Raw genomic sequence first — 12,272 nt, 5'->3', positions numbered from 1 at the left:
CGGGTAGTGTTATTAAAATGTATACTTGAAATATAGAAATGCATACTTGAAATATAGAAATATATATATATTCTTTGATATGTGCGCATCCTAACAAATATGTCAGACGTAGCCTTTGAACATTGAACGACATGTGCAGAGCCATTGCTCGTAACAAGAGCCGTTTAATTATCAAACGTCTTTTCTTTTAATGGTATTGAGCAGATAATTGGGCCTCACATCAGTGATGGGGGCCGATACACGAACAAGCTGTAGAGAGGAAGGCCCCGAAACGGTGTGTATTCTCTCCTGATGACCCAATATTATCTATAAAACAAAATACCCCCCCAAACATAACTATATAAAGTTTTAAAAGCTATGCTATATAATAAACATCAGTATATACAAGCCTACAAGGTAAGCTGTTTCTCTCAAATACAACATCTTCTGTTGTTCGCCTGCTTCATAGCGAGTTTCTACTACTGTTCCGGTAGTAATTTCATCCTATATATATATATATATATATATATATATACCTTGGTCATATCGATTACATATTATATTACAAACCTTCTGTAATATAAATATATGTGTACTAGCAGTTCCGACCGGCTTTGCTCGGGCTCTATCTACTGCTCATAAATTTATATGTATATGTTAAATAGTGTGAACATGTACGGTCATGCCTTTCTATATAATAGGCTTCCTTAACTACGATAGGGAAAAGTTAGTAGAGACCACAGAGTCAAATATTTCTTAATTTGACCCCAATTTGTACTCCTTAACATTTACTGTGTTGGGCTCAAATTTAATTAAAATGTTTGACCTATGTCAAAGTAACCTACATCCAAAATTTCAAGTGTTTAGACCCAAAAGTGGTGGAGGAGTTGATAGAGTCTGCAAAGGTCAACTCTGTAAACTTTTACTCTAGCCAGCCAAATTTTTACCCAAAATCTGATTAAAGGCTTGTGCATGTCTGAATACCCTCTATATAAAATTTCAAATGTTTAGACACAAAATTGACTTAATCATTTGCTAGAGATCGCAAAGGTCAAATATTTTGAACTTTAGCCTCTTGGCAGCCAACTCTTCGGCCAAAATCAGATTAAAAAGCTTACCCTCTGTCTGAATATTCTTAATGTAAAATTTCAAATGTTTAGACCAAAAATGGCCGAGTAATTTGGTAGACACCGCAGAGGTCAAGTTTTTAAAACTTTAACTCCAATTATGATCCCTTGATCATTGTTTTGGGCTCAAATCAAAGTATAAAGTTAGATCCATGTCCATGTAACCTATATCTAAAATTTCAAGTGTTTAGACCCAAAATTGGTGGAGAAGTTTGGTAGAGTTCTCAAAGGTCAAATCGTTGAACTTTGACTTATTAACAGCCAACTTTCTGGCCGAAAAAAAAAAGTAGATTTTCCCAAATCTCAATACCTCGTATGTCAAATAATGAGTATGTAGACCAAAAACTGACAGAGTTATTGTGTAGTGAAATCTACACAGACAGACAGACATTTTCACTTTTATAGATATATAGATTAGAATGGTTTTGTAGTCCTTTGACAGCATTTTTTAAACCAGTAGTTAGTATTGAATTGTGTTTTTTATAAAATCAAGCTTTTATGGCCCCTGATTTTAGAATATCCCTTAACCCAGGGTGAGTTGTAATTTTGTTTTCTTTTTCTAGGTTCGTAATGCGTTTATAGAGTAATTCTATCTCGGCTTTTTTATTTTGATGGTTAAATTGTGGTGTGAGATGACAGTTAGGTTCAAGATTTAAGAATTCTTTTTGTGAGTCAGTTAGCTCGTAATCAGAAAGGTTAATATAAAATGGTATTATTGGGTTAGATGATAGATACATGGTATAAAGAGTCTAATTTTTTTGGATGGTCAGTCCATATATATATATATATATATATATATATATATATATATATATATATATATATATATATATATATATATATATATATACATACGGCACAATCACGTTGATACACCGGTTCTCGTCAGATCACCAAAGTTAAGCAACGTTGAGCCTGGCCAGTACCAGATAGGTAACCATTTGGGAAAGCTAGGAGCTGTATGTACCTTCTGGGAAGGTTGGGCATGGGGCCAGCACCCTCAATCTGTCAAAAGAACTCTGCACTACAAAAACATCTACAAAAGTTGTACATGGCCTATGCCCTTCCAGGGGCTCAAAGGCTACGGATGGATGAATGGATATATATATATATATATATATATATATATATACTAGCATTTTGGCCCGGCGTTGCCCGGGTGTTTTGAGGTGTATGCTGAGCAAAAAAAAAACATAAAAAACGGTCAATTTTTTAAAAATTTGACCCTTATTATGACCCCTTAAAATTTATTGTTTTGGAGTCAAATCAAGTTATTAAGTTAGATTCATGTACAAGGAACCTATATCTAAAATTTCAAGTGTTTAGACTCAAAATTTTCGGAGGAGTTTGGTAGAGTTCTCAAAGGTCGAATTATTGAACTTTGACCCCTTAACAGCCAGATTTCTGGCCGAAACCCGATCACATCGATTTTCCCAAATCTCAATACCCTGTATATCAAATTTCGAGTCTGTAGGTTTAAAATTGACAGAGTTATTGCGTAGGGAAATGTACACAGATACACAGACAGACAGGCACACAGACACACAGACCACAGACGCACAGTCACATTCACTTTTATAGATATACTAGCATGGGTGCCCGGCGTTGCCCGGGTATTTTGAGGTGTACGCTGAGCAAAAAAACAAAACAAAAAAAAACGGTCAATTTTTTAAAGTTTGACCCCTATTATGACCCATTAACATTTATTGTTTAGGGCTCAAATCAAGTTAGTAAGTACGATCTATGTCCAAGGAATCTATATCTAAAATTTCAAGTGTTTAAACCATAAATTGTAGGAGGAGTTTGGTAGAGTTCTCAAAGTTCACATCGTTGAACTTTGACCCCTTAATCCCCAAATTTTTGCCCGAAAACTAATCACATCGATTTTCCCAAATCTCAGTACCCTGTATATCAAATTTCGAGTCTGTAGGTTTAAAATTGACAGAGTTATTGCGTAGGGAAATGTACACAGACAGACACTTTAACTTTTAAAGATATATATATAAATAGAATAGATATACAGGGTGACTCCCTAAAAAAAACGGGCCCCGCCCCCACTCTAATTAGGCCCCGTTTCTCAGTGTTTTGTCTGAATGAAATGAAACTTTGGTCAAAACTAGTTTATTATATTCAAAACATCACATCAAAACACAAGGGTCTTTGGCCCTTTTTTTTCTCCGTTCTACAGCATATGTTCTAGATGGCCTCCATTTAGCTTTCGTTTTTTTGGGGTCACCCTGTATATGTGTATATACATATTAATATATATATATATGTGTATATACATATTAATATATATATATATATATATATATATATATATATATATATATATATATATATATATATATATGTGTATATACATATTAATATATATATATATGTATATACATATTAATATATATATGTGTATATACATATTAATATGTATATGTGTATATACATATTAATATATATATATGTATATATACATATTAATATATATATGTATATATACAATGAATTATTTGTATATGCTCTTTATTTACATCCAGTTTCATAAATTAAAGATTAGTATGAAAAGGTGAAATATAATTGAATAACAATATTTTTCCATAAATCTCTCTCTCTCTCTCTCTCTCTCTCTCTCTCTCTCTATATATATATATATATATATATATATATATATATATATATATATATAGAGAGAGAGAGAGAGAGAGAGAGAGAGAGAGAGACAGAGAGAGAGAGAGAGCAAGATGGAATGAATATACATATATATATATATGTATATATATATATATATATATATATATATATATATGTATATATATATATATATATATATATATATATATATATATGTATATATATATATATATATATATATATATATATATATATATATATATATATATATATATTGTAAGAATTTAAATTGATTTGACTTACCGGGAGTGGGTCGGAGGGAAGAAAAGACACTGAACTGCTGTTTGCCGTTATTGAGAAACTGGGTGTCTATTTCCTACTAAGTTATATAGACATTCTAATCTCGTTGGAAATCACGTTGGAATTCTCGCCACTGAGAGTTAGTATGTATAAAAGGAGTTTTCTCATTACAGGTTGGTGATTAGTTAAGAACCTAGTTACCTAGCTTGCTAGTCGGTTGGCGTCTCTTCGACTGATTACCTCGATACTGTTGTTCGGCAAACGTTACCTGTTAATAGTTACCTTTACAAGGAAAGAAAAGACTGCTTGTAAGCAAGGTCACCATTTCGTTGCAAGCCCTTACTGCCCTTTTTACACCCCCCTCTTCTTGTTTGTGAAATAATCCCGACAATATATATATATATATATATATATATATATATATATATATATATGTATATATATATATATATAGTTAGTTATCATTCCAAAACCAGAAAGTATATTTATTTCGCACTTCATTTATATTATTTTATATATATGTTAGTGTAGTACGTCTTACCCGTGTTTCATTGAATAGTGGAAATTCACCAGATAAATCATCAGAGCCAGATTGAATGAATATATATATATATATATATATATATATATATATATATATATATAATGGAAAGGTAGTTTGCTTAAAGCATTGCTGCTAATAAATATGGAGGAGTATAAGTAATAGTAATGCAAGGAAATGGCAGTTGAATTGGTGTGATTTATGAACTAAATTGACAAACGAAAGGTCATCTTTTTTTTCTTCATATAATCATTTATTTTCCAAAGCCAGTCACAAATAGAAATCATTATATATGGACTTATTGTTTGAGATTACCGGGATGGTGGAAGTCTTTAATATTTCAAGAATATCATATCTCTTTTAAAAAGAAAAGTAACCAAATAATGTTGTTAAAATAATAATAAAAATCCTAGTTTTTAGCAACATTATTTGGTTCCTTTTTGGTTAATGAGTAAAGTTTCTCGAATATGAAGTTTTTTTTGTTATTGATGTGTTTTCAACTAAAAGTTTTCGAAATTGGAAGCACGAGAAGTATGTTATTTTTTCTAATATGTTCACCTCCTATTCTCGCAAAACGTCACCTTCTTACTCTCACATTTATATACATACACTAAAGGATTACTCTCATATTTATATATATATACACTAAAGGATTACTCTCACATTTATATACATACACTAAAGGATTACTCTCATATTAATATACATACACTAAAGGATTACTCTCATATTAATATACATACACTAAAGGATTACTCTCACATTTATATACATACACTAAAGGATTACTCTGACATTTATATACATACACTAAAGGATTACTCTCACATTTATATACATACACTAAAGGATTACTCTCACATTTATATACATACACTAAAGGATTACTCTCACATTTATATACCTACACTAAAAGATAACTCTCACATTTATATATATACACTAAAGGATTACTCTCACATTTATATACATACACTAAAGGATTACTCTCATATTTATATACATACACTAAAGGATTACTCTCATATTTTTATGCATACACTAAAGGATTACCCTCATATTTATATGTATACACTAAAGGATTACTCTCACATTTATATACATACACTAAAGGATTACTCTCACATTTATATACATACACTAAAGGATTACTCTCACATTTATATACATCCACTAAAAGATTACTCTCATATTTATATATATACACTAAAGGATTACTCTCACATTTATATGCATACACTAAAGGATTACTCTCACATTTATATACATACACTAAAGGATTACTCTCATATTTATATACATACACTAAAGGATTACTCTCATATTTATATACATACACTAAAGGATTACTCTCATATTTATATATATACACTAAATGATTACTCTCACATTTATATATATACACTAAAGAATTACTCTCACATTTATATATATACACTAAAGGATTACTCTCACATTTATATACATACACTAAAGGATTACTCTCATATTTATATATATACACTAAAGGATTACGCTCACATTTATATATATACACTAAAGGATTACTCTCACATTTATATATATACACTAAAGGATTACTCTCACATTTATATAAATACACTAAAGGATTACTCTCACATATATATATATATATATACTAAAGGATGGGTAAAATTAATTCCATTAATAGTTTTGCACTATTTTTGTGTCGGCTTACAAAAATTAAAATTAACATTAAATTTGATCAAAATTGAGTTTGATCCTAGAAAATCTCTAAACGCTAAGCCTGAAGCTTAAAGGATCTTAAAAAAAAATAAATTCAGCAATTCTTGGTTACAAATGGTCTCTAATCATTACACTGGTCAACGACAAATTGGTTGTTTGCATTTATTTTTAGCTGATTCAAGAAGAATATGACGCGCTGAATCCAAAAATTACATTGGTTTATCTCAATCAGGCCAAGATTTTGATCTATGGCCACAACTCGGTTTTTACGTTTTTTTTTTTTACATGTACGCATGCGTAAAGAATTTTTGAAAAAGTTGGTAAAATGAGATGTTTCGATTGGAAATTATTGTTTTATTGACTAGAAGTATTCAAATCTAATAGTTCTAGGTGATTATGTCGAAAACAGGTCAGTTTGAAGTCATAAAACCTAGAAATCTTCCAAAAAAGTACCTTACAAAGAAAGGAAGTCATCACCGACAGCAATAGTGTATAAAGACAAACCACTCTTCTCGCTACTGCACATCAAACTTCAAGATCAATTCATCAACGCTCTGGATAATAATGATGACTGCTTCTACCAGGCTTTTCCAGGATTAATCATAGATAAGTTAAAAGCTGTCATCTTTGACAATCCTCAGATCTGGCAGTTTATCAGAGATCCAGAGTTCGAAAACTCAACTAATGAAGTGGAACTGGAAGCATGGAAGGTATTTATTCTGGTAGTGAAGAATTTTCTTAGCAACAATAATGCCAGAAACTATGCAGAACTTCCAATAACATGCTGACTATTTTCACAAACCTGGGCTGCAATATGAACGTCAAGATGCACTATGGACCGGTTTCCTGAGAACCTGGTTTCAATGAGTGATAAGCAGAGAAAGAGATTCTATCAAGACCTGAAAGAGATGGAGACCAGGTATCACTGGGGCACATTAATGATGGTTGACTATTGTTTGAATCTGAAGAGAGACCTCTCTGCCACTGAGCATTCCAGTAGTTCGAAGAAATGGAAGTTCAATCCCTGAAGTTTAGACAATGGTGAAGCAACACGCAATTCATGTGTACTTACCTTTAATGTCCACAATTCGGTTTGCAGTAATCGATGTTTTATCAGGTAATCAATATATGTCGCTCTTAACAAACATATTTAGGATGATATGTGTTGACAAAAATCAGTTAATAATGCCACAAAAAGTAATCGATTTTGTCACAAGATCTAATTATTTTTTTCAAATCAACTCAGAATAAAAACATGATCTGATGGAGAGAAACGGATGCCATTTCATGATTCAGCCGTGCAATCTATTGTAGAAATATAGACAACTTTCAAAAAGTAAAAAATTGCTACCTAATCTTACGGATCTAGTCCATGTAAATCTCGAATGTTTGAATTTTCACAGGGGAATTGTGCTTATCTTATACTTCTTTAAAATAACTTCTAAAATACTAACAAGAAATAGAAATATTAATTAATGTGTATGGGCTGGTGCATCTGCCACTAGTCTCTCGCTCATAGACAAGGTTAAAAAAAGAGTCGCCAATCTGATAGGTCCTGAACTGTTAGCTAAACTTCAGCCTCTGTCACATCGACGAAATGTTGCATCACTCTGCCTGTTCTACAAGTACTTTAATGGTGAATGCTCTGACGAACTGCAAGCACTTGTGCCCCCTCGACGTAAATACCCCCGACAAACCCGACAAGCAGCTAAATCCCACCCCTTCACAGTAGAGATCCCTAGATGCAAGAGAGCCTTCTACTCCAGTAGTTTCTTCCCCAGAACAGCTGGACTTTGGAATTCCCTTCCGGGTTCCTGCTTCCCCGACTGTACTGACATGCAGAAGTTCAAGTGCGACGTGAACCGACATCTTGCTGCCCAACTTCCTACACAGTACCTCTGATGCTTATGTCCCTGATAGTAGCCCCCTACAACAAAGTGGCAATGTGCCTTGTTTGGGGTGAAAATGCAATAAAAATAAATAAATAAATAAAAATAACTACTGTTAAAATTTCACAAAACGAGAAGTATCGGAATTTCAACAAATGAGTTCAAACCGCTTTCATTCTTTTTGCATAGAATTAAAGTAAATACAGTCTACATGTTCACCCTATTCGTCTAAAATTCGTAATAATCGGTAAATCAGTTCAGGTTTAATCTTGTATATATAAATAGAGGCATGACATGGTGGATGTCTAATTTCATATTAGTTGCACTGCAAAGGTTTGAAAGTCTTGTCTTGTCTACTATTTCACCTATAATAGAATAGAGAGAGGAGTGCTTGCATTGACCAAGAGTAAAAATAAAGTTATTATAAACTGAAAAGTACCAATTGCCATGTTTACTAATTACTAATGTTTGATTGAATATTGATAATCTCCACCAAATGAATTCATATAATATGAAACAATATGAAAGCTTTAACGTGATTGTAAGATCGAAGCGAATGTTAAGAGTAATTGTCCTTCTTTTGATCTCATTATCCAGGATTGTCTCCATCGTGACTTATAAAACCATAAGTATCAACAAATTCTTGAGCTTCAATTATCTTTAATGCGAATCATTTTCCTAATTACGTGAAGATAAGTGTTGGTAAATAGTCTTAAAGCTGCTAAGAGATATAAACCAGGAGTGGGAGTGGTGGATGGAATGAGATTATTTGAAGTGAGACTTGCCTAAAAGATTAGGTATAAAACTAGTGAATCCGTGTTGGGAAGCCGATAATGAATTGCAGGTTATCAAAGAAACGAACTTTGATAAGATGGATAAACTATAAAAAGATTCAGACAGGAGGGAAGAGAGAGGAAGAGCGCATGATTAAATATATAGTAGCCCGAATAACGCAAAGTTCCTTTTCCTAATTCAAACATGCAAATGTCTTATTTCAAACATGCTCTTGTGAATTTGTGTGATTCTTCGATTGGTGAAGAAACAGTGACAGTTTAAAATAAAGTGAAAATAGAACAGCAATTAAAAAAATACAGATGGTAAATGCAATTTTAGAGGCGTAACGTCCATTTTATGAATCAGTCCAACACAATAGCAATGCGGCAGGGGCTGAAGTTTAGTAGAGAGTATTTTCCCAAGGGGAAGTATGTACAGGATGTTCAAAAGGTCACTGAAAGATTTAAAATCTTTTTTCATCAATGATTATTTTTTCTCTATTTCAGATATTTAACAAGTAATATTTTGGAAATTAATTACGGATACGTAATACGTTGAACGTAATAATAATAAGTATAATAATAAGTATAACATTGCTTTGACGACAACATTATCTTTTGCTATGCTGATGTCAAATGGCCACCACCTTCCCCAGACTTGACTAGCCCCGACTTTTTCTTGTCAGGATATCTTAAAAAATAGTCTATGTTAAGAAATCCCAAACCCTGCAAGAATTGAAGGAAACAATTATAGTAGTAAAAGATGATAGTAAAAACATATAACTAAAAGAAAAATCTTTTTCACAAATCGATGAGAAATTATTAAGAAAAAGAGAAGTTCCAGCTATTTAGTGCACATATTTTAATATGCGATCCTAAATCAATTTTGTTGAAGGCAAATAATTTCTTTAAGTTTCCAATTTGCTAGTATTAATCAAGCTACAAAATTAATTTTGCAATTTTGAACATGTAAATCATTGCCAGAATCTTTCGATATTTATGCATTTTATAGATTGTAACATTGAAAATGCTAACCTTTAACCGTTACCAGGCGAATTTTGATTAGTTTCTGAACTATTTAAAATCTCATAGCTTCAATAAAAACACGTGTATATAGACATATTATATATTAAATATACACATACATATATAGAGAGATACATCTAAACTAATACATTGTATATATTTTAGTAATTCCTTTGCAATGTTCAGTATATATAGTAGTAATATAACGTATACTTATGGCAGAAACGTGCGTTTCATTCTCAATGAACTATGCTTCATGTTTTTCAAAACTAAACAATGAAGCACAATCTTTTATGTGTAACTTACTTTTCATATATATATATATACTATTACATAATATATATTACATAGAAAAATGCGAGCATGAAAAGTAATATGCTTAGAAAAGTAAAAGGACTAGTTGTTAAAACTGGAAATGAAAAAGATAAGATATTCTAGTAAAAAATATAATAAATTTATAACTTGAATTATTGCATTAAGAATTCTTTTAAATTTAATTTAACATTATATATAAATTCTTAATGTTGCATTTTGCAGCCTCAGAAACAGATCTGAAACGGCTGTCCAAATCCAATAACAGTGTAATCGTGTTTAAAAGTGCTTTCTTTCTACAGTTAAGAACAGATTGCAGGAATTTAATCTGCCAGCTGTATTGCAAGATTCAAGCCAATGATTTCTGTAGAGAACAAAAAGCGCCGTCTGGACCTCGTCAGATGCAATGAAGATCATGATTCTTCATATTGGTCGAAAGTGATTTTTCGCGATGAAAGCAAGTTCAATAGGCTAGGCAGTGATGGTAGGCAGTACGTCTGTCGAAGGAACGACAAAGAATTTAACCCTAGGTGACCAGTTTCAATGCTACAAGGTGGTGGAGGTTCAGTTTTTGTGTGGGGCGTTATTAGTGCCTGGTAGTCCCTATTAGTATTGTCCAGGGCCTATAGTTCGTTTCAAAGGTCGAATATATTCAACCAAGTATATTAATATGTTAACTGAGCATTTTCTATCATACTTTGGCCGGAATTTGGATGATAATCCTATCTGCATGCAGGATAATGCTTTCATTCACACAGCTGAGAATGCCATGAGGTTTCTTGAAGAGAATTATATTTCTGTTTGGATTGGCCTGCACAATCTTCAAACCTCAATCCTATCAAAAACATATGGCATTACATCAAGCAACAGCTGCACAATGATAAAATTTTAAATCTGGAAGAACTTTGGACAAAAATCAAAGAGAAATAGGATGCCCCTTCACCAGAGTAATGCCACAGACTAATTCAAGGAATGCCCAAAAGATTGCAGGCTGTCAAATTGTAGAAGGGCTATGCTACTAAATATTAACTAATCCATTGTGTTCCTGTTGTATTTGTGCTGCATTAATGTCCTAAAGTTACATTTAAATAATTTTCCATAGTGCTGAGTTTCTTTTTGGCTTCTCGATTTGAAGTTGATATTTTAAATTGACGTGATAACTAGAATATTTCAATTAAAGGTCAAATATGGACAGGTAAAATTATAAAGGAATAAAAGCCGAATCGAGTGAGGTATAGGTTGTTTAACACTTACATTCAATTTAGCTTAAGTTTGAGGTTTTTGAAAAATGTCAAGTGCGGAATTTTTTTTGGGCATCACTGTATATATATATATATATATATATATATATATATATATATATATATGAAATAAAATGGAGGTGGAAGGACCTGAATACTAAACGTTTCGCCCGATTTATGCGGGCTTCTTCAAGAGGGATGGTCATTGACGAGAGAATCGGAGGATTGGGGCTATATATAATGAGGGAGGAGAGCAGCGTGTTTTCCTTATGTAAATTAGATGTCATATATACATATATATACATTTTATGAGAGAAAATAAATTAGAGTAGACTAGTGTGGTCGATTACGTCTAAAAGTTTAAATATCGTAGAGATTTAAAAAAAACATTGCGTCTGGAAGAATATATATGTATATATGACATTTAATTTACATAAGGAAAACATGCTGCTCTTCCCCTTCATTATATATAGCCCCAATCCTCCGACTCTCTCGTCAATGACCATTCCTCTTGAAGAAACCTGCATAAATCGGGCAAAACGTTGAGTATTCAGGTCCTTTCACCTTCATTTTATTTCATATCGTCGGATTTAATCCAGCTCAACAATCATATAAATACGAGGGACATGCAATAAGTAATTCCCCTGACCCTCTTCCTGTTGTCTGATCTAGCTGAAATTTTGCATGTGCAATGATTTATATCTCTACCGGTTATGTGGCAAATTACAGCTCTGAACTAATTGTGGTTT

At 32.1% G+C, this 12,272-nt stretch overlaps 1 pseudogene; it reads left to right on the top strand.

Annotated features, from left to right (window-relative positions):
* The first annotated feature begins 1,955 nt into the window (after positions 1-1,955).
* On the top strand, positions 1,956-2,072 carry LOC145291647 (5S ribosomal RNA; annotated as a pseudogene).
* The last annotated feature ends 10,200 nt before the right edge of the window (positions 2,073-12,272 follow it).

The sequence above is a fragment of the Euprymna scolopes genome, chromosome 12 (assembly GCF_053919585.1).
Source record: "Euprymna scolopes isolate OS-2025 chromosome 12, ASM5391958v1, whole genome shotgun sequence".
Lineage (NCBI taxonomy): Eukaryota > Metazoa > Mollusca > Cephalopoda > Sepiida > Sepiolidae > Euprymna > Euprymna scolopes.
This window is presented reverse-complemented; position numbering and strand designations above follow the sequence as displayed.